At 32.8% G+C, this 23279-nt stretch overlaps 1 protein-coding gene across 4 annotated transcripts in view; it reads right to left on the bottom strand.

Moving 5' to 3' along the window:
- Window positions 1-23279, bottom strand: part of LOC113516136 (beta-1,4-N-acetylgalactosaminyltransferase bre-4-like) — a 224981-nt gene that overhangs the window by 100609 nt on the left and 101093 nt on the right. Inside the window, exon 2 of one of the 4 annotated variants that reach the window (XM_052895223.1) lies at window positions 13423-13485. The exons of the other annotated variants lie outside the window; for them this stretch is intronic. The gene's annotated coding sequence lies outside the window, so the exon portion shown is untranslated. The remainder of the gene's footprint in view (window positions 1-13422; window positions 13486-23279) is intronic. 4 annotated transcript variants of the gene reach the window in all.

Raw genomic sequence — 23279 nt, forward strand, 5'->3', positions numbered from 1 at the left:
GATATTAATATAATAAGTGTGAAAATTATTTGAATTGTTAGGATGTTTGCTACTTAATCATGCTAACTGGACATACTACTTAGTACACGCATAAACCATAGCCTTTTTTTTTACTTTTTTATGCCTACAATTATTATATATAAAAAAAAAAATTAGGATATGTATAAATAACTTATAAGTTCGTTAATAATATATACTTGAATTGAATATTTTGTTATTACTGTAAGCCTTGTTTTTTTTTGTATCTGATGAAATAAAGTGTAAATAAATAAATAACAAAAAATATATAACATAATTAATACTTAATTAAGTTTTCCATTAAATGTAAAACTTGAAACTGTATGAAATAAAAAACATATTTAATGTACACAAAATAATACAAAAATGTAATTATTATACGAATTTAATTAACAATTTATATTTTTAATTACATTTTATGAAGTGCGTACGTTAACTTCCATTGAAACTTCAGCAACAAGTTAGGTTCAGCGACTGTCGGCTTTGGATCTGCCTTCAGCTTAACAATTCTTTGTCAGTTTGACAGCTGTCAGCCAGTTTCGGGGGCCCTTATAAGAGAATTCAATGTATTTAATTTTAACTCAAATATTAAGATATTCATGTCTACTGTGTACTATTATTATTAATATTTTGCATATTTCGTTGAAGAACATTTTGTCTAGCGATCCTCACGTTACTTTACTTATAAGGTAGGCAGAGAACCGAGTTTTATTTTTACATAAATTTTTATTCCTTCTTATATAAGCTACTTAGAAGTTTTTTTTTTATACAACTTAGAATGGCAAACAAGCTGACGGTCCACCTGATGGAAAGTGATAACCGTCGCCTATAGACATGAGCAGTACCATGGACATAACAGAGTATACTGTTTCGTCCATGATACGCCCCATGCGTTGCCATTCCTGAGGACTTAGGTGTTATTCTCTGTACCCTGTAAATTCACGCCATATCCCACCCTTCAAACCGAAACACAGCCATTCCAACACAACTGCTTCACGGTTGAAACATGAATGGGACAGAGGTACCCAAGCAATCGACTTTTGCACAATATAATAAGTTACCAAAGGAAGGACTGTCCTATTAAATTCATACTGCAGAATTGAATTTTTTTTAGTCCTTGTTAAATGTTTTTGAAAGATGACAAAAAATTCTGTCGTTAACACGCTGAGAGCTTGGATATTAACGCTATTAACAGAATTATAGTTTCTTTTAGAACGGAGTGCATATGTTTGTATGTTTGGCTTGTATGTACCTAGATAACATCGACAAAAAACAGTTATGAGGGCAATTTATTCAATGGGTAAACTATAAATGAATTTATTAATTGAATTTAGTTTATCCTAACTTATATGTATCATGCATAGTTGAGCAAACAGTTTTCCGTGGATTTCCTTAACAGTCATCATTTCCAACTCGGCAAGGGGCGCGTAAATACAAACTTATTTGCGATTCAGATTAAGCATACCCGCCGACGAGTAACTTTGGACAACCCTTTTGGGATTAAGTGATAGGGCCGTGAACTTTATTATTGAAACAAAAAGTATGTAAACCCAAACGGACAAAGGGTTTGATGAATAATTGTTTAAAATTTGATAGTGCAGTTTTTAGATAAGTACTTACATTAGATACGTGATACTTTTTATTATGTGCAACAAGTGCACAAATCGTTGTTATAGAAAACTGTACAGTTTTACTAAATAAAATTGTATTGTAAAGAACTTTTTAAGAGGGATACTCTGTATAAAAGTTATTTGTTCAGATACATACTGTCCTATTCGTGTTTTTGCCGTCAACCAGATGTACTAGCAAAATTGTGTTTCGATTTGAAAAGTGGTAGAACGTAATAGTGAAATTACAGGTAATCTAGTTGTAGACACAAAACACCGCGTTCTAAATTCAACTAGGTATTAAAAAAAAACTAATTTTGTTTATGAAACATAATTATGTTATATTAATATTAAAATAAGAATAGTGAGATTGAATCAATATTTATCTTATTCGCAAATAAATTAACTTTAACTTCTAAACGAATTTTGATAATATTTCTGCAATACAACAACGTCAAGACAAGTCTTTACAGACTTGTCTTGACGTTGTTGTATTATACTTTTAGAAAAAAAAAAACAAAATGGTTTTACAACTTGAGGTAAAAAATAAAAACAAATATAACCGAATTAAGAACCTCATTCTTTTTGAAGTTGGTTGAAAAAGCTACTTCACATTGTTTTTTTTTTGTTTCATTTCTATTCGATCGGTTAAAATGTTACATTAATATTGCCAATTTAACTGTCCAGTAAAAAGGTTTCCAAAATTACAATTGAGTGGGCGTAGCGTCGAGGGCACTCAAATTTACATTTGCTTTTAAATAAAGTTATCTATAAACTGATTCCGAATTCATGACACGCCAGTTTCAATGAAATCTTCAATGGATTACAATACTGAATTCGATCAATTCATTTAGATTATGGTTTCCTTTGTTTCATTAAAATGTCTTCTTCATTATGGGTATAATACTCAGCAAGTGCTATGCATTACGGAAATATATTTATTTAATTTACTTTGTACTTTCTCTTTTTATAATGGGAAAAATCCAATTTCAACGTTAATAAATTAAGTACTTGTTGGGCATCTTCGAAATAAATATTAGATAAAAAGAGGAATATTTAAAACATCATGTAACTTTAAGACAAAGATAATACCATTAATGCTAATGAAAGAATTTCCAAATATTAAAGCATTAAAGTAACGAAAAGAAATGTGATTCCTTCACATTTATTGTTCCAAAAATGTAACATTCAGCAGTTAAATGAAAATTTTTCTTTGTTTTTAAATAAATAAACCGTCTCTTAAGTGTTTTCTGTAGGTATTTCATTGTATAACTCTGTTTGTTTCGTATCTATCGAGAGCACTTAAAGGCCTTTCTAGTTTATTGGCCTGCAACAAATATTGTACGCTTGGAACTTTAATTAACTGGAAAGGAGAGATAAAAATGCTATAATAAATACAATGAAATGTCTTATCAGTGTTTGGTCAAATGAAGAGATTAGTAGTTAGTACAACGTATTATTTCTTTGCTCTTTTGTAAACTAGGAACATGCAGAATACAGTAAATATTCGATGTAGAAAACGGTATGTTACAAATTATGTAATTACTGGTTATTGGTGAGATATAGCAACGAAAGTACTGGGTACAATAAAGTAAATAAAATATATACGTAAAATATACAATATATCATATCAGCCGCTGACTGTCCAATGTTGAACACAGGCCTCGCCTGTAAGGGGGGGGTCAGTAATTGCTACGCTTCGCAGGCGGGTTAACAGCAGTTAGGCTTTGGTGATATTTTAAGAGGGACTTTGCTACTCATTCCTCGACCATTAAGTTCCCTTATTAGCCTCTTATGATAACCACGGGAGAGGGAAGGACGGCCCATTCTACCTTGGGACCACACAGCGATATATAACATAATAGGCAGAAAAGTGTATTCGGTGATGGATATAATGATGTTTACATCACCCATAGACTTAAGCAACAGATGCCATATCTCAATAGGTGGGTTTCAATTTGTTTTACATTTCAATCAATCAATCATAGCCTATGATGTCGCACTTCTGGACAAGGGCATATTATTTCGCTGCTCCATTGCAACAGCTTCCTTTTTACACCATCGCTGGCCAAGCTGTACCAGTTTTCGTGGAATCGGTCAGAATCATCTCTTTATTGCATACGAGGTCTACCACGATTTCTTTTAAAAACATTACATTCCAGTTAGTATAAAAAATATATTGTTTACCACATTTTACACCATTCAAACCTTTTACTCCTTTTACAATTACTATATTTAATTTTTAAAACAAATTTAAAGATTTTTTTATTACACAATATTAAATATAACAATAAAACTTTAGGACTAAAAATGAATAAGACATAATCTTACATAAATAACCAAACTACAAATTGGTGACGTTGTAGGCCTTTTATAAGGATTATTTTATTTTAAAACAGTTCTCTCTGTAAAACTTGTAAAACCAAACTGGAAGCCCCGAACTTACCCGAATCAATGGTACAAAAGGATATTTCTGCGACAGTCTTCACGATTAATTAAACTGGATAATATGCACTGTGACTGCTTTTGTAGACATAGAGCTGTGACCGTTCAGTTGGACAACGCTTGACTGGGGACCGCGGATTCCAAATTCAAATCTCAATTCCTGGATTTTTAAATTCATGTTCGGATTATTTCAATATTTATTGTCACTTGCACCGTGCTTCGGTGGACATGTAAAGCAGTCAAAAAAGTCAGAGGCCTTCGTATGTCACGAAGACAGCCTAAAAACTCTGGACACCAGGGGACATATGAGTAGTAGTAGCAGAAGACTATACCTTATTCCTCTTGATAAATTGCTGTTTCTATATGAATTATCTTAATATGAACATCATCCTTCATGCATATTTAACTTAACGATCGGTACGTAACACGACGCTATTACAGGTAAATGATACCTGCTTTTTATTACCGACGTTTCGACGTGGATTGTTCCACGTCGTGGTCACGGCAGGATTCCGACGACATAGTGCAATTTGTATTTAATTTAAATATGTGTAAACAAAGTAAAATTTCAAAATTAACTATTTTCATGCTTTCCATCTTTCCTCTGATCTTCGGCTTGGTTCGTTCTTGGTTTTATTCTCAGAAACCTATATGAGGTGGATTCTTAGTATTTCTTAGAATGGGAGACATGTTGATTTGCGTAAATAAGGGTTCGATTCTCGGTAGATTGAATTTAAGAAACGATTGAACGAACGGATTGGGTATTTTGTATTGTGTTCTGTGTGGGTCGGCTAATAGCTAGGATAGTATAAAAAATATAATTTTCATTCAAATGCATATGAAAAATTATTCTTTTCAGAAAAAAAACTTTCATTACTCTTTATTGCAAACCTTTGACTCACTCGGGTTTCTGCTGTCAAGCTACTACGTATTCTTGGTTTCAGATACAGGGATGTAGGCATAAGTACATTTTTTCTTAGAAATAGTAACGCATGATTATATATACTATTCTATGCCGTGTAGTTCCGGCATAGAATGGGCAACCTCTTCATTTTCCGTAAGTGTTGAGAGGCGTTAAGTTGAGTTGTTGTTAAGAGGCGACTTAGAAAACTTAATGGTCGAGGGATGGACAGAAGCGTCCCTCTTAAAACATTACAAACTAACTAACTGCGGTTACCAACTCGCCTGCCAAGCGTGGAAACTACTGGTAAAGATGAGCAGGGGTACCATATTGTCTGTGGCATTCATGATACTTTATTCATGTCCATTTTTGCAAGAAACAATTGTAACTTTTTATTTGCAGTCTTTTTAGTATTAAACATAAGTCTTAGTACACATTCTAGAAACATCTTTGAATGGCCTCGGCGAAAAAATCAGCACGGCAGAGATGTCGAGTTAAACGCAACAATAAAGGAACAAGGCAATTGTCAGACGAGTGAAGGTGAATTGAGGAAACTACAATATTGAATTAGACTTCTACTTCTGATTGTAACGATGATAATCCTAAAGAGTGGTGAATGAAATCATAATCATTTGTATCAAATATGGGGCACATACTAATCTTGTGACTGAACGGTGTCCATACAAGAGAGATATTTAAGAAAAAAATATAATTTTAATAATAATAAATGAATAAATGTATATTATACGTATACTTTATTTGCATTATACAATATAGGAAGTAAACAAGACAATTTACAAACACAACGATACAATTGTATAAGTACAGTAAGGCGGTCTTATTGCTAAGAGCAATCTTTTCAAGACGACCTTAAGGCAAAGGACTAATAGTTGTACAGGTAGGTATGATAGTACTGTATAATTAAGAAAGTACCTTTACCATAATATATAATAAGACTTAAGGGTGTAAGGGGGATGCGAAAACAAGTTTTTGAATATTTTGTCTATCTGTACGTTTCGATATCACGCAAAAACTACTGTACCAAATTAGATACGGTTTTCGAAATTATATTTCTGACGATCTAACTTAAAATCTAGTGTTTGTTTCATCCTAATACGTCATCTAGATGTAATTTATTTCATTAGTTTTTCTACTTCCGGAATTCACGCGTAACTATGAAGAAGCAGAAAAAAGTTAATAATATTAGTAAATTTATTCAGACAATAAATATCGATTGTTAATTATTTATAGAGAACAGAAGATGATCTAGCTTGTTCGCAAACATATTGAGGGTACCAATACCAGGGTGGTAGAAAGTTTTTTCCAATATTTATTCTCCAAAATAGATATCGTAAACTGAATTTTGCGAATCAATTTACAGCTTTAAAGTAGAGAGGGAAGTGGGATTTATTATTAGTAATGGTGTCTAACTGCCTCCCTGTTAGCAATATACTTCTATCAGGGGAAACGCGTGGTTAATCCTGCTGAACTCATCAGGATGGGCTAACTGACCATCACCCACACCTATTATTACTTACTGGCGCCCCGCTGGCTTATACCGTTAACGCAATCGGGATTACCATTCCATTATGATCCATTTAAATAAAAGGCTCTAAAGAAGGTTCCTTTTCCAACGTGAAAATGACGAGTTGAAACAAGCAGAATTTTGCTTCGTAGAAAATTAGCTATTTCAAGGTATCGCAACAAATACAAAATGGAACCAATATGTGCGTAAAAGTTATTGATTGCCATAAAAAATTGTGAGGAATTGAGGAACTTACCATTTTATGTATAAAAGTATAAAAACATTGAGAAAACAGCATTATAGAGGTTATTTTCGAAAAGGTTTGCAGATTTGTGGTAAGATGAGAAATTTGCAACTTTATAACATCACGGCAAGTATTTTCATATAAATTGAAGTACTTGTCTCGTCTATCCCTATATCTATGGCTGCCATGCTGTATTCTGTCTAGTTCATCGCGTTATTATATAACACCTTAGATTATATAGAGTGTCTTCATACAAATACTTCGCCAAAAATAGGTCATTTTATTATCCATTATATATGAATAGGGTTACCATATTGTAAATTTATCACATATGAATAAATGGGAGAAAGTATTTTATCGCCCTTGTATACTAATGTTTTATTTTATTTTTCTGATATGATACCTTTTTACGTTCAAGAAAAAATAAAGTTAAATTGAAAAATAAAAACAAATCAAGATTATTAAACATTTATTTCAAAGTACAAGATAAATACTACATAAAGATTTGTATATTTGTATACGACACTTATATTTACTGATTACTTTGATTTATATAATAAAATGTAAAATATGTTTCCGTTTTAAAATTATAAAAAATGATGCCATTTTAATTAATACATGTACATTAATTTGTAAGCAATATGTACACATGCATATTTTTATTATGTAAAAAAAATGTTTCCAAATGTAATTACAACTTGCAACACTGAAATTTAAAGCGTGTTTGATTTGTTAGAGTTTAAAAAAAATATTTGTCAAATAAAATCAGCCAAATGTCAAAATTAGATATACGTTGGCCCGTTTTCGACAATCAATGAAATCGAAGTAAAACACTTATTTTTGACAATCCGTTCATTATTAATCCTTACTACGTACTTCAGATAAGTGTATCATATCATATTATATTTCTAAACTACTTACTCCTGGGACAACTGCCGAAATGTCGACATTAATTTTGTAACAAAGTTAAACTAGCTTTTGATATGAATATGAGGGCAGGCAAGTAGAATTATTAATTTACAAAGTTTTGCTGAGAAGTTGCGGTATACTGCCGCTAGATGATGCTCGTTACGTACAGCTTATTTTTGATGACGTAATTATATCTACGTTTACTTCCGACAAAGCTATCGAGTTGTCTTCGCCGATTTTCATCCAAATCAATTACATATGTAATTGTTATAGAAAATGTGATAAATGAACGTAGACCTAGTCATATTTCATCATTATTTCATCAGCCGTTAACTGTCCACTGCTGAAGATATGCCCCCACCATACAAGTAGTACACCCCGGATACTTTATATAAAAACGCCACAATCCGTGATTGTCACAACTACAGTAACAAGTAACTTCTGTGTATGTGAAAATACGTGCACTTCGATGTATTGTATAATGTGGATTGAGCTGTTACGTTATCCTCTTCATACATCGTAAATATTGTATCCTCTATCCTTCTCTGACATCGGCAGCTATTAAAGCGTAGACTAAAGACAACCATGCAAGTATAGCAGCTGACGAGTGTTTGAGAGGGGGTGAAGTCAGTCGGTAGTGGGCGGCAGGGTGACCATACTCTAATACTATTACTTACATTGTACCCATAGACTGCCATAAGCAAAGGTCCCGAGCCACCTGCATCCACTAACTCTGCAATACAGGAACATGGGAGTCTTCGGGGTCTACGAGCCATTTATTCCATTACTGTATACTTTGATAACACATTCATTAAAACTGACTATCATTTTAAATGGGAAACATCGCATGGCAGAACGTAACAGCCTACTAAACATTGAGAGATTTTACTACAATATATTTTAAATATAACGTGAGTAATCGTTAAGGAACATTATAATTAGACATTAATTCAATAAATACTTATTTTAAATCAACAAGTTCCATTCCAGTAGTCTGGAATTATCCTCATAGTTGAGGAAAAATAATAAATTAAAATTGTGAGTCACAAAAAACTAACATCAATTGTGGTAAAACCAGGTATTTTGATTCAAAAACCAAACTACTGAAATGATTTTAATAAAATGTATATGGGACCAATCTAAAAGTATTTTTATTAAAGTCTATCCTTACAGATGAAAAAAGTATTCCCAAAATCAGTTTATAACTGACTGAGTTATAAGGTAATAAACATAAAAAAAATACCGCCGAATTGATATAAAATTGATAAAACATAAAAGAAAGGTAGAAAAAGAAGTGGGGACTAAAAAACAATATCTTGACAAAGATCGAAAAGGAGATGTTGCTATTAGACTACTTGGAGAGAATAGATAAAAGAAGAATTACGAAAGAGATTTATCGAGCACAAATGAATGGAGATGTCAGTAGGGACCGCCATTGACGGACGTCTGTCGACCAAATAGGCGACGTGCTGAAGAAGAGCTAAATTAAAAGTACTCGTAAGCGGCGAACGTGTATGAATAGATTGATGAATGTGGAGGAAGCGAAAGGCCTGTTTGAATTGCAGCATTTAGCGTTTCATTGTTTCTGTCTATCCTAATGAGAGACAGGCGTGACGAATATGTATGTACGAGTATGTATGTAAACTGTAGGATTTCGATTGTTCGACTCATATGTTTTACTTTACAACATTACTGCAGTCTACCATTAATCTTGCTGGCAGGCAGCTTTGTATAGAGTTGCAAGTTTTCTTTCTTTTGCGTCAGTGGATTGTATTCTGTTCTGTTAGCCGCTTCTTACAATATATAAAAGATGAGAAGGAGTGGTAACACATTGTATTTTTATTACGTAAGCACACGGAGACGTTGTTTACCGACTAAAATCGATTTCCTATGTTAAAACTAAGCGCAATATAACAAGAGGTTATCATGAGAAAATTATAATGGAATATTTAAGCAACGTGACTGGATTCAAATTAAAGGACGCATGAGAATATCCAGATTAAAATGTGGCAGTCCATACTAATATACATATTAAATACTAATCCGTACATTATAATCATGAAAGAGTTTCTTTGTTGGTTTGTTATCTTTTAGCTATAAAATTTGGTATATACTTACTATATATGAAATGGAAAACGACTTTTTACTCCGGTTTAAGGTTTAGAAAAAAGAAAGTTTACTCACTTACTTATTTAGGTACTTATATGAAAGATATGAAAGTAAAAAATTGTTGAAGTATCAGTAATTATAGTAAGTAAAGTAGTCGTGCATTTATTTCTGAATAACTTGCAAAGGAATGAAAATTTCATTTCATCTGATTTTTTTTGCAACTATATTACACAATTGCAATATAATTTCATTGTGAACCAATTTTCACACTTCTTTCTTGGTTGGTCCTTTTAAAATTTATGAAGTTTCAACTTGTTGTTTTGTTTTTACAGCGTAAAAAATATATGGAGAAAGCGTAAAGAATATATGGGTATCAAAAAAAATAAGTCAAAGGGATAAGAATAACTACGATGCATCATATCGTATATCGGTGCGTTCACCATTGAAGTAATTTTTTGCGGAGCAATATACTCTTGTATGACTACAATTATTACGTAGCATTAAATGCTACAATTAAAGACGAATATAATGTTACTGTATTTGTTAAGTCCAATACACGCTACACAATTCGCCAAAAATTACCACATATACCACTATATATGGGTACATACATTCGAATGCCCTCCCATCTTTGACAGTAATGTAATTAAAACTTATTTAACTGGTACAGAAACGTCAACATACATCGTGCGGAATGTGCTGGGTAGATCGTAGAGAGGGGACCGCGTGTACTGTCCTAATCTATGGGGTAAATTTTATTAAGTTTATATATATATAAATACCTAACTGTAGACATTCATTATCTTTATATAAAAATAAAATTATTAAAAGAAATTTATTTAGTTAATTTTAAACTTTGCGTTGTTTATACATATTTAAAAAAAATATCGCGTTAAGTTCCGATAGTGTATTTAAATAGTAGTTTATTTATATAACCCATCCTCGCATTTAAATTCAATTGCACGTATAGGATAAGTAGTAGACACTAATTTCATGTTTAATAAAATACATCTCACTGATAATGTAGCGTTCTACGGTTGAAATATTTTTTTCAAATTAAGAAAGAGAATACTACGTTCGAAATTGTCGATGAATATGTCCTCAGGTATACATACTCATCGACAACTTGTCCGACTAGGTAAGTCCAACTTCGATCAAGAGGTTAACCGACGAATCCAACTCGGCTGGATAGTGTTCGTAAAACATATCGTTTCATTCAAAATACTTCAGACTTTTAAGACAAGTCTTTAACAAATGGTTTGAATGCTATATAGTATTAAGTCCGCCTTTTGTACCACACATTTTTTTTGTAATGAGGTCAATAAAGAAAAAAAAAATAAACACAGTCCTACACGGTTGGCTATATGCTTTAAATTGCTCAGAGAGATATGGAAAGGGCTTTGCTCGGAGTTTCCTTGCGTGACAGAATTCGAAATGAAGATATCCGAAGAAGAACCAAAGGAAGCTGACATAGCTGACAACCGATAGAGAAGAAAGGTTCTTGAGTGGCGATCCTGTAAAGGCAAACGCAATGTACGACGACTCTCCACTAAACGTAGCGACGACCTCAAAGGCATTGATGGGAGTCGGTGGTTGCAAGTGGCTCCAGGACCATCCCTTATGGCGCAGACTATGTGGGGGAGGCCTATATTCAGCTTTGGACAATTAACGAATGGTATGATAATGATGAAGTAAGAAATAAAAGCATACCTATTTATAATATTATTTCAAATAATAATAATTCTATTCCTTTCACGTTTTAACAAAAATATGTTTTTATACCAGTACTATCGTAAATTATGCGAAAAAGTCCACGAATTGCAGCTAGTTAAAAATCCATTTCTCAGTTTGTTTTTCACAACATTTCCTTTAGAAGCTTCGTAACTTTCGATAGATTAAAGAACATTTTCACTACGCGGATTGAATCTAACGAAAACCGCATTTTGAACTCTTATTAGTGAAAATTAGTTTAGTCCGCCTAACTTTTAATAGATAAGTTAAGAGTTGAACCGGTTTTCACCGCAATCAAGCCTACATAGTAGTATCCTTTGATCAAACTGCACCCACAATTATCAGATTTGCGATTAAACAGAGCGAAGTTTTGTTACAGTAGGCAACTTTGCTATTGTATTGCTTACCTACTCAGTGCGGATTCACATTGTGTAATGAATTTGGCGTGTTACCCTAGCATAGAATAAACTACCCCCCTTCCTTTACCGTACATCTCGTAAGAGGCGAATAAAGGAATTTAATGGTCGAGGAATAGGCAACAGCGTCCCTCTTAAAACATCACCAATACTTAACAGCAGTTGCCAATCCGGTTGCCAAGTGTGACAACTACTGATAAAACACTCCAATAGGGAAAGACCTCTATTCAGCAATGGACAGTTAACGGCTTATATAATAATAATAAAAAATCAAGTAAAGAATAACATCTCTATAAATAGTCTAGAGATTTATTATTTACATTGTTTACCCGAGACAGACTTTGTACAGAAATCGTATAGGTATTACCAGTACCGTTTTAATATCTATATATCGACTTCCTCTGGAGATTGATGACGGAAAAAAGGTCATATCTATTTCGATATCGCCCATACAAGTCTGATATCTATATTAATTCCGATGGTGTTCTTCGTTTTGATATTATATCTTGGATAATCGATATGTTTCTATTATTGGCCCAATATATAAATACTGTAACTAAAATATATAGATATTGATGTATATTACTCACCTTTACTGGATAGATACCTATGTGGGACATAGGTATCTATCCACCCGCATCTCTGCCGTAAATCAGCTGTGCTTGCTTGGAAGTGTTTCGATTTGAAGGGTGGGAAATTGCAGTGAAATTACAGCCGGAGGCATAACATCATAGTCGAGAGGAAAGGCAATGCGTGACGGGTACTATGGGCATGACAGTATACGTGGTGTTTATTCATATCTATAGGCAACGGTTATAAAATTCAATCAGAGAGGCCGTCGGCATGCTTGCCATTTTGGGCATCTTAAAATAATTTTAAAAATGTATTTTACAAAATACAAAAACCGACTTCAATCGTGGTTAAACCAGTTATTTTGATTTAAAAACTAAAGTATTGAAGCGATTTTGATAAACTTTCTCTGAAAATAATCCAAAATATAATAAACAACTATCCAGATTGGTTTATAAATGACAAAATTATACTCGAAACAAACATAAAAAAATACAACCGAGACCCATCAGCTTTTTTGGAGTCGATTGAAAATATATACTTTTTTTTTATACAACTTAGAATGGCAAACAAGCTGACGGCCCACCTGATGGAAAGTGGTAACCGACGCCTATAGACATGAACAGTACCACGGACATAACAGAGTATACTGTTTCGCCCATGATGCCCCTCATGCGTTGCCATTTCTGAGGATTCAGATGTTATTCCTATGTACCCTGTAAATTCACGCCATGTCCCATTCTTCAAACCTGAATAAGCTTTCTAATTGATATTATTATTATTAAACATAAAGTAAATAATTTGTCTGTTAGTTCAAAAATCAGTTTTGACGACTCGTTATAAAATAGCTGACGGTCCATCTGATGTGTTTTATACCTGATATTGATTATTGTTGCCTATATACATATCTTTATAAGTAGTCTAAATAATTAAGTGAACTTCTTTACCTTACTTGATAGCGATGTCGTTTTTATTAACGAGAGAGCCAATTACATGGAACGTGTAAATACCTGTGAAAGAAAGGAATAGTTTCAAACACAACTAATATTATAAATACTGGCATATTTAATATATTGGAATAACACCTGAGTCCTCAGGAATGGTAACGCATGAGGAGTATCATGGGCAAAACAGTAAATTCTGTCATCTCCATGATCATGCCTATAGGCGACGGTTACCACTTTCCATCAGGTGAGTCGTCAGCTTGTTTGCCATTCTAAGTTGCATAAAAAAATTAACATTATAATCCAGGGGTTTCGATGCACTCTTACATATGTCTTTACGAAGCTATGCTAGTATCCTAGGGTGGACACCATAGACGATTCTGAGCAAACCAATAACAAGCAAAACAAAACAAAGCCGAAACCAAAAATATATTTTTCCTGTTACAGTACAAAGGGAGACTTTGTACAAAACTCGTTTGCTTGGGTACCTCTGTCCCATTCGTGTTTCAACCGTGAAGCAGTTGTATTGACATGGCTGTGTTTCAGTTTGAAGGGTGGGATATGGCGTGAATTTACAGGGTACAGAGGAATAACACCTAAGTCCTTAGGAACGGCAACGCATGTATCAACGGGGTATCACGGGCGAAACAGTATACTCTGTTATGTCCATGGTACTGCTCATGTCTATAGGCGACGGTTACCACTTTCCATCGGGTGGGCCGTCGGCTTGTTTGCCATTCTAAGTTGTATAAAAAAATTAAGTGATAATTTTTAATATGCTTCAACACCATAATCTAATTTAGGTATTATCGATTAAATTATATCGCTATTATTAATTATTTTAATACTGTATCTTATTTATATTGAAATAGGCCTCATTATACTATAAATATACAATATATTTATAGAACTATTACATAGTTTAAAATTGAACCAACTTCAATTGTGGTAAACCAGTTTATTTCATTTAAAAACTAAACTTTTGAACTGACTTTGATAAAATTTCTATAGGATCAATCTGAAAGTATATGTATATACTTTCAGGTAAAAACAGAATTTTGCAAATCAGTTTACAACTGACGAAGTTATGAGGTAACAAATATCTCTCTTTTCATTTAAGAGTTCCCTCTTGTCGGTGCAACTAATTCATGCATCTTCCTCCAGCCAGCTCTATCCCAGGCCATATCCTTTATCTCCCTATACGACATGACGCCTAGTATTTCCTTTATCTGTCCCATGTAGTTATTCCTCGGTCTTCCTCTTCCTCTTTATACACACATATACAAACAAATATAGAAAGAATAAAATCTAATTGTATTTTTTTTTTGTATATACCATGAAGGTGGCAAACAAGTAAGTATACAGCATAGTAAATGGTCATTGTAGTCTATGAACACCTACAACACTATGGGTGTCACGTGCGTATTGTCTATTGTGTTGAACCTCCTTCTTCTTGAAGTCCGTTAAAAATGTATAATCGTTACATGCATTCTTCTTTTAATGTTTTGCGATACATTAAAAGAAGTAGAAAGAAGAAAAATAATTTATTTAACAACATATATTACAGCAGCTAACAGTAAAAATAAATTCTAATTACTAAAAAGGCTGTTACTCAGATGTGTCTGGACTTTGTACGACGCTACGACTCTGGTTTTCCGTAGGAGCCTATACAAAGAGTGCTGCGCGCAATAGTAAAATTAAATAACAAACAACAATAAGACAAATACTAGTGTTAGATTTGTATATAAGAATTGCAAGAAATGAAGTCTCTCTCTCTCTTTTGTATTACTCTTCACTACAATTGAGTCGTATTGTGTGCACAACCTCACTAAACAAGCCGCAAACGTATTTATCGATAAATACGTCTTATTCGTATCTGCGGTATGTACGAGGTCTAACAGGACAGCACAGGGTTTTGTTTTTTCCGATAAATTCATTTACCATCTCGTTCTTAATCTATTTTTAAACATTTTTCTTTTTTGTTTTTGAAAAAAGAATACAATGTTCGAACATTGTACTAATAATTATAGATACTTTAAAAATCGAATTCCTAAACCTGGAGCTATGCTAATAACACATAAGAACCAACTTTTTTCAAAGCTGTTTGATAAGTAAGCGATTTGTAAAAATTTTACGTTTTTAATTAATTTTCACGATCATAATTCTTTTAGGGCTTAATTTTATTTATAGAAATATAAAATTAAACGTCCACTAATTTCATAATGAAAATTTTATGCAGGTATAAAAATGTCATAAAAATTATAGATCCATTATTAAAAAAGTCTATAAGGATTTATAAACGAAGAGTTATTACATAGAATTAATTACTGAAGCTTTAGGTATGCTCATTTATATTAATTAAATAGCTCAGCGGAACCCCGTTATACAAATTATCTGCATTAATGTACAAAGGTGTTTAGTAAAACGCAATAATAGCAAGGTTAGCTATTATCTTTGTTGATATCTTTCTAAAATTATGTTCTGTAATTTAGAACGACTGAACTCAGCCGTGACTTTTATAAACTTCCGCTGTAAAAGGTAGTGGGTAAGAGTAATATATAGAAATATCTTATTGTATTGTAGCTACAATATCTATACATATATTGGCTCAATAGCTCAATATATTATCTGTCGATTATCCAATATATAATATAGAAAAGAAAAACCCGTTCGTAATGAATACAGATATCCGACTAGTATAGGCAATAACGCAGTGGGTGGTCGTCAACCCATCTCTGGAATTAGGTGCTATAAATAAAATTAAAAAAAAAAATTAAAGGCAAGAAATGTTTATAGTTTAAAAAATGTGTGTATTTATAATTTTTAAGGTTTATAATTTAAGACTTTTAGTCCAAAGTAGTAGTATTGCGCCGCTTTGACCGTGTAAATTTGAGCACGTCTGTCTACATCTCGCCTGATTTTAAGTGACCATGAAGTCTAATGTCAAATTCCATTAAATTTCACCCAGCCGTTTAATTGTGATTGAGTGAATTTACAGAGTACAGAGGAATAAAACCTGAGTCCTCAAGAATGGTAACGCATGGGGAGTATCATAGGCGAAACAGTATAGTTTGTTATATCCGTGGTACTGCTTATGTCTTTAGGTGACGGTTACCATTTTCCATCAGGTGAGCCGTCAGCTTGTTTTCTATTCTAAGTTGCATAAAAAAGAGTGAGTAAGAAATGTTGATACATTTTTACAAAATTTTACATTTTTTAGTAATATTGATATGGGGTTTTACAAAAAGGGTATAATAAGGTTGCCTCAGATTCAGCAAGGTACATGTGACACTCCTAGTGTTCCAGCGTCTTTGGGCCACCGTAACTGTTTACCATCAAACTGGCTGTATATGTTGCCACGTTTATGGGATAAAAAAAGGAATAAGAAAATGGTTGATTGGGAGAGAATGCTTTTAGCATTAAGTCCGCCATGTACACATATTTGTACCAATGAATAAATTAAAAAATATTCCCAAGTGAACTAACTGCTTACCTTAACTCATACTCATAAATGTCCAAGACCAAGCCATTATCGACAGGTCCTAAAGATATTCTAGGTATTTCAAGTATGCCCAGACGTTATAAAAGCTTTTAAGATACGTTCTCTGGGAAAATTACCTCGTATATCACTCATAACTGGCTATCAAGAACTGAGAACACTATAAATTCAAATAATTCACGAAAAAAAACATGTTGCGTTAGTGTTTAAAAAGTACTTAATGCATTCTTTATGCTTTTTTTTAATAATAAATTATTTTTATTCAAGTGAACTTAAAAATAAGCATTTTTGAATAGTTATTTTTTTATGAATCTATCGCCCAGTTAGGAATGCAATTTCAACTGAAAAGAACGGGCGAGAAACACAGCTGTCGCTTTTTTGAAATAAGAGTCAAGTGTACAACAAAAAAATATATTGTAGAAGAAATTATTAATAGATTCTTTACAAAGGCTCTATTAGTGCAATAAACTTACAGCCGATGTAAAACAGTAGGAGTTACCTACAGACATAAATACAAATGTATAATGTGGAATATGCTATGTTTACGGTATCATGTCAGTTTTCTTTCTTGAGGAATAAGGTGTTAAGCTTTCATATCTGAGATTACTTCTCACTGCTATCTCCTGTCCTTCAAACTGAAACGCAACTAGCATACAAAAGCAAAAATACGACATTAAGATTGTGACCACAAAAAAACCGACTTCAATTGTGGTAAAACCAATTATTTTCATTTCAATATTAAACTACTGTGCCGACTTTGTTAAAATTTCCATAGGTCCAGTCTAAAAGCATTATATCTTTTTAGATAAAAACGAATTTTCCAAATCTGTTTATAAATTACAGAGTTATGAGGTAATGAACATAAAAAAATCCAACCGAATTGAGAACCTTCTTCTTTTTCAAATCAATTAAAATAATGTTTTTTTTTTATACACGCGTATTGTACACACATCTTTTATTGTACTGGTACTACGCCTAACAAAGTTAGCTAAATCTAGACCAGGGGTTCCCTTAGAGTTGAAATCAGTTTCTCAGAGGTGGACGAAGTCTAAAAATCGATTCATTCTGAAAATTTATATCTAGTCCATTGTTAAATTTTGATCAGAAAATGATGTCGCCTTCATTCGCTTATCTAACCGCAAAGTTTTTAAATTAGTAAATATTTTGTATCAGTAAGAAAAAATAGAAATAGAATTTTTAAAGTAATTTAGCTAAAGGAGTCTGAGGTATCAGTTCATTTTGGAAAAGGGTTCTCTTGCCCAAAATAATTTGGAAATCTATGATCTAGACCGTACAAATTTATTTAAATACGGAACCCTCGTGTAGAAGTCTAACTCATAGCTGACCAGTTTTTATAATATAAAGGACCGTTAGTCTCTTATTGTGATATACCATAACAAAAGTTGAGGATAATCCATCTTATACAAAATGTAAGGTCGCCATGAAAGTCAGTGTCCATTCTTATTTTGTCACAGTATGGGACTTCATGACACGACATTACTTTCAGTTAATTTCACACGGTGGCCTTCAACGTTATTAAAAAAAAAATTAGAACTGTCTAAAAATTTATTACGTTTTTTTTTTACTTTGCAATATAATTCACATCACTGTAAACCGGTCAATATAAAAAAAAACAATCTTAATACTTATTATTATTGTTTTCGATTTTTATTTGCTGCTGACTTCTTTGTACTTACTTCCAATGCCACTGTGTTAGGTTGACTGGAAGACATCTGTTTTAGAGATAAGTTCACCTTTGCTTACATTGCTTCTAATTGTTATTATTACTGTATGTGTTAATTCATAAAAAATATTTGTGTTATAGAAAATTATTGCAATACTTATTTGTAATAACAAATTATATATGAAAACATATATATGTATATATATTATAAGTAGGCCCACTCTATGGAAAGGGAAATTGTAGTGAGTGCTTTCACCCAACTTAAAGGGTTGTTAATTCTTTAATCGATAGAATTACTCCGTGTTGCCTTTGTATTAATTTTATCACCATCAAAATCGCTGCTCTCCTTTGCAGAACAAATCCTATTATTTTACATAATATAATGAATAATTGACAAGTAGATTTTGTTGCACAAATTAAAAACGAACCAAATAAAATCAATCGTGGCAATATCAGTTATTTTGTTTTAAACACTAAACTGCTAAACCGATTGTGATAATATTTATATGCAATCATTCTGAAGATCTATCTCTTCAGACAAAAACAGAATTTTCCAAATTGGTTTATATACGATAGAGTTATGAGGTAACAAACTTAAAAAAATACAAACGCACTGAGAACCTGCTTTTTGTCTGGTGAAAATGCCAACAAGGATTTTGGGTTATATCTTATTACAATTTTTTTTTATTTCAAAAAAATTAAAATATTGTATACTTATGAGCATAAAAAACGCACAAGATGACTGCGACTGTCCAGTAGATTTCCTGTAAAAAAATTGTCGGCAATTTGATATGTAGCCGATGAAGGAAGATATAAATATTGTCCAAGTATCTGAAGCACCATTAATATTAGTGACTTACCCCAATTTCATTGCCTACCATTACTCAGACCAGCTTCTACTACTATTAAATGTTACAGATGCTATGGACATCCATCTGTACAGTAATTGACATATTGGATACTTTTCAACAGAGTTGAAAAATTCGGTTTTCAAATCGGCTGTATTTCTTTTATTATGTTTGTTATTTCATAACTCCGTCAGTCCTAAAGTAATTTGGAAAATTATTTTTTTTTTTATCCTAAAGAATACACTAACAGATTAGTCCCATAGAAATTTTATCAAAATCGATTCAGTAATTTAATTTTTAGATCGTCATAATTGATTTTTTCATAATTAAAATCGTATTTTTGCAGACACAATCTTAAATTATTTCAACTTATCGTTATAAAACCTACATTTAGCGGTAAAATGAGAGATGGCTGAAATGATTGTAACGATTTTTAAATTCGTTTTATAAAAATATGTAAATATCATGTTATTGAACTGTATCTGTATTTGTTTAAGTATTTACAGACATTTTTAAATTGGGATAAAAAAATACCATGCACGCGACTTCGCCCACGTGACCGGGATAAAAGTATCCTTCTCTATCAAAATTTCATGACGACTGGTTGAGCCATTTAGGCGCCAAAAGGTAAAAAACAAATAAACAAGTTCACATTCACATTTATAATGTTGGTACGTATTTCAGCCGAGTTCGAAAACAACCCAGTGATTACATATATCACCGAAAATATGAATATCACAAGGAAACACTTTTATCTGGAAGACTGTGTGAATAATTCATTACTCACATTTTTTTGCACATTTATCTCATAGGGAAAGGCAAAGGGATTAGTTTATAACATACTAGCCTTTACCCGTGACTTCGTCCACGTGACAAGGATATGTCCACTAACCGAAATAAAAAGTAGCCCATGTTTTTCTCTACTTTAAATACTCTACTATAAATTTAATAAATTTACACTAGACTAATTAATTAAATAATTAACAAACAAAATTTATAATGTTAACTAGAACTAGCCATCCACCCTGGCTGCTTATGTTAGTCGCTGATTACGGAGCTTAATATAGGTGAAAAAATTTATAAAATCGATCAAGTAGTTTTGAGTTTTTCCATTTCAAACAAACGTTTCAAATATTTCCTCTTCATAGTATCTTAATATATTATCTGTAATATGGATAGGAGGTTGCTATTAACGACAAACAGACGGTCTTTTGTAAATAACAAACTCATCAAAAACATAAATGTGAAATAAGAGCCAAGTTCAATATTACGAATACATATCGTTTCGACTCCGTCGAAAAAAGAAGTGGAATCTATATGGATGGCAAGTTCTACACAGAAAATCTTAAAATTTATAAGTTACAAGATTATGCAACATTATAAAATGAATTTATATAATTATTTCTTGTTTCTTGGTACCTACTACTACCATATTACTGCAGCTGTTAACTATCCACTGCTGGACATAAGCCTTCCCCATAAGGGGAGTTTTGCCAGTAGTTGCCACGCTTGGCAGGCGGGTTGGCAACCGCAGTTAGGCTTTTAGAGATCTTTTAAGAAGGACGATGCTGCCCATCCGTCGCCCTCCCTTAGTTGTCTTTTACGACACCCACGGGAAAAGAAGGGATGGTTTATTCTATGAAATAATGGCCGGGACTACACGGCCATTATATGTACTTAATATGTGATGATTATTTATACAATGGATTTATTTTACTTGGGATGTAAACTTTATATTTGACTTGGCTATTTTTTACTAACAAACCAAATGTTAGAAAAGCAATGTAGATATTATATCAACCCAACAGTATGAATACAGTACAAACAGGATATATATTAATTTACGTATGATTTGAAGATAAGTTAATTAGAAAAATATAGTAAAGCCTTTACATAAAAACTGGTGTATAGTCGAGAGCATTGGCTTTATAGATTTTTCCCTCGAAATGTAATCACATAAATCATTGCGGTCTATTTAATCGGTATATTTATGTCAATAACCATGAACAACTTATTTCAGTTAAATATTATTGTAGGTGTAGCTTTTTTTTTTTTTTGATAAGTGAGCCGGTATTACGATTTATCGCAGAAGTTTCAGGGTATATATATATATGTATGTATGTATGTATGTATGTATATGTTGTTATTTGTGTGCTGTAAATACTGCAAATAATTTACGTGTCTATTTGTCTATCTATTTATATATTTATGAACTTAAAACAATGTTACAGGAACCTGATTTTGCAAGAATTAAGTAACAGATGGTAAATTATTGGAATGTGGATGGACAGTTAACAGCTAATATGATAATGATGATCACAAAGAGAATGATCCAAAAAATAATAATAATAATATCACGATCCAAAATATAAATTTCCGATACATGGAATCGAGAACAGAAATCCTAATCTAAATATACATTGTGGAAGCATCAAATACCAAATAAGTAGAAACAGACAACATTAAATAGATTCGGGAAGTACTATTTCTATAAAAACCCGTCGTGCCGTTCTTTTTCTCGTCATATATAATGATATAAGAGCGTACACTATACGTTACATTATTATAGTTTGCTAATTTATTCACATACTAGTTGTATCCTGCAGTTACTCGTGTACATTAAGTAACTATGTGCTAAGTTAGGATATAACCTATCCGTGTTCCAAATTTCATTCAAATCCGTTCAGTAGTTTTTGTGTCAAAGAGTAATAAACATCCAAAAACTTTCGCATTTGTTACATTAATAGGATTCACATATTTAAATGTTTAAAATACCAAAAGGAATACCTATTACTATCATATCACGTATTTTACCTGCCTAAGAGAGCGAACACAATCAATTCTCCGTCGATATCGAGCTATCTAAGTTTCTACAACTCATGCATACAGAAACAATGGAATACAATTTATAACTGTCCCATGTATATAACAAAAGGCTTATTTATGTTATACTTTCATATCGCTAGTTTAGCAGGGGAGCAACGTGGCCCATTTTTTATATAAAAGTGAGTTAGAGTCTCACTGACAACAAACTTTGTATCCTAATTCAAATTTCTAATTATATCTCTGAGGGGGGAAGGGATTGTTAGTAATGGGGAGGTTAGTCCCCATTGCTATCAATATACCCTATCAGGTCGCCCACGCGGTTCCCCCTGGAAACTATCGTGACTAATTTATCACTGAATTTGTCACAATAGGCTGACTGACCTGCCTATTACTTCTGACTGGTACCCCGCTAGTGTATACCGATAGCGCAGGAGGCGATACCACGCCATTTTCACTCATAAAAAACATCATATCTCTGATAATGAAAAACAGCGATAGCACAACAAATCAATCTGGATGATAACGATAGGCTCGCCGCCTGACACGTTGGATTGTAATATGGCCAGCAACACGCGAACATGTCAAGTGTTATGTTTATTACAACGGTAACAGTCGACAAAATGTCTCTTTTTTATGGTGCTTTTTTGGTACTTTTTATGGTGCTGACATAGAATAAGTCACCCCTTCCTTTCCCGTGGGTATCGTAAGATGTGTGTTTGGTAACTTAATAGTCTAAGGATTGGCAGCAACGTCCCTCTTTAAAATGTTACCAAAATGCGTTTGCCCGCCAAGAGCTAACCACTGGCAAAACCTCACTTACGGGGAAAACCTACGTTCAGCAGTGGAAATTTAACGGCTGATATGACTAGTTTCTACCCCTGACTTAGTCCGCGTGGGGGGAAAGGGATTGTTAGTAATGGAGACTGAGAATCCCATTGCTAGCCATATACCCAACCAGGTCGACCTCCTCGCGGTTCCCCCTGGAAACTATCATGATTACTTC

This window comes from Galleria mellonella, unplaced genomic scaffold, assembly GCF_026898425.1.
Source record: "Galleria mellonella isolate WM207_F2 unplaced genomic scaffold, CSIRO_AGI_GalMel_v1 utg266, whole genome shotgun sequence".
NCBI classification, from domain to species: domain Eukaryota; kingdom Metazoa; phylum Arthropoda; class Insecta; order Lepidoptera; family Pyralidae; genus Galleria; species Galleria mellonella.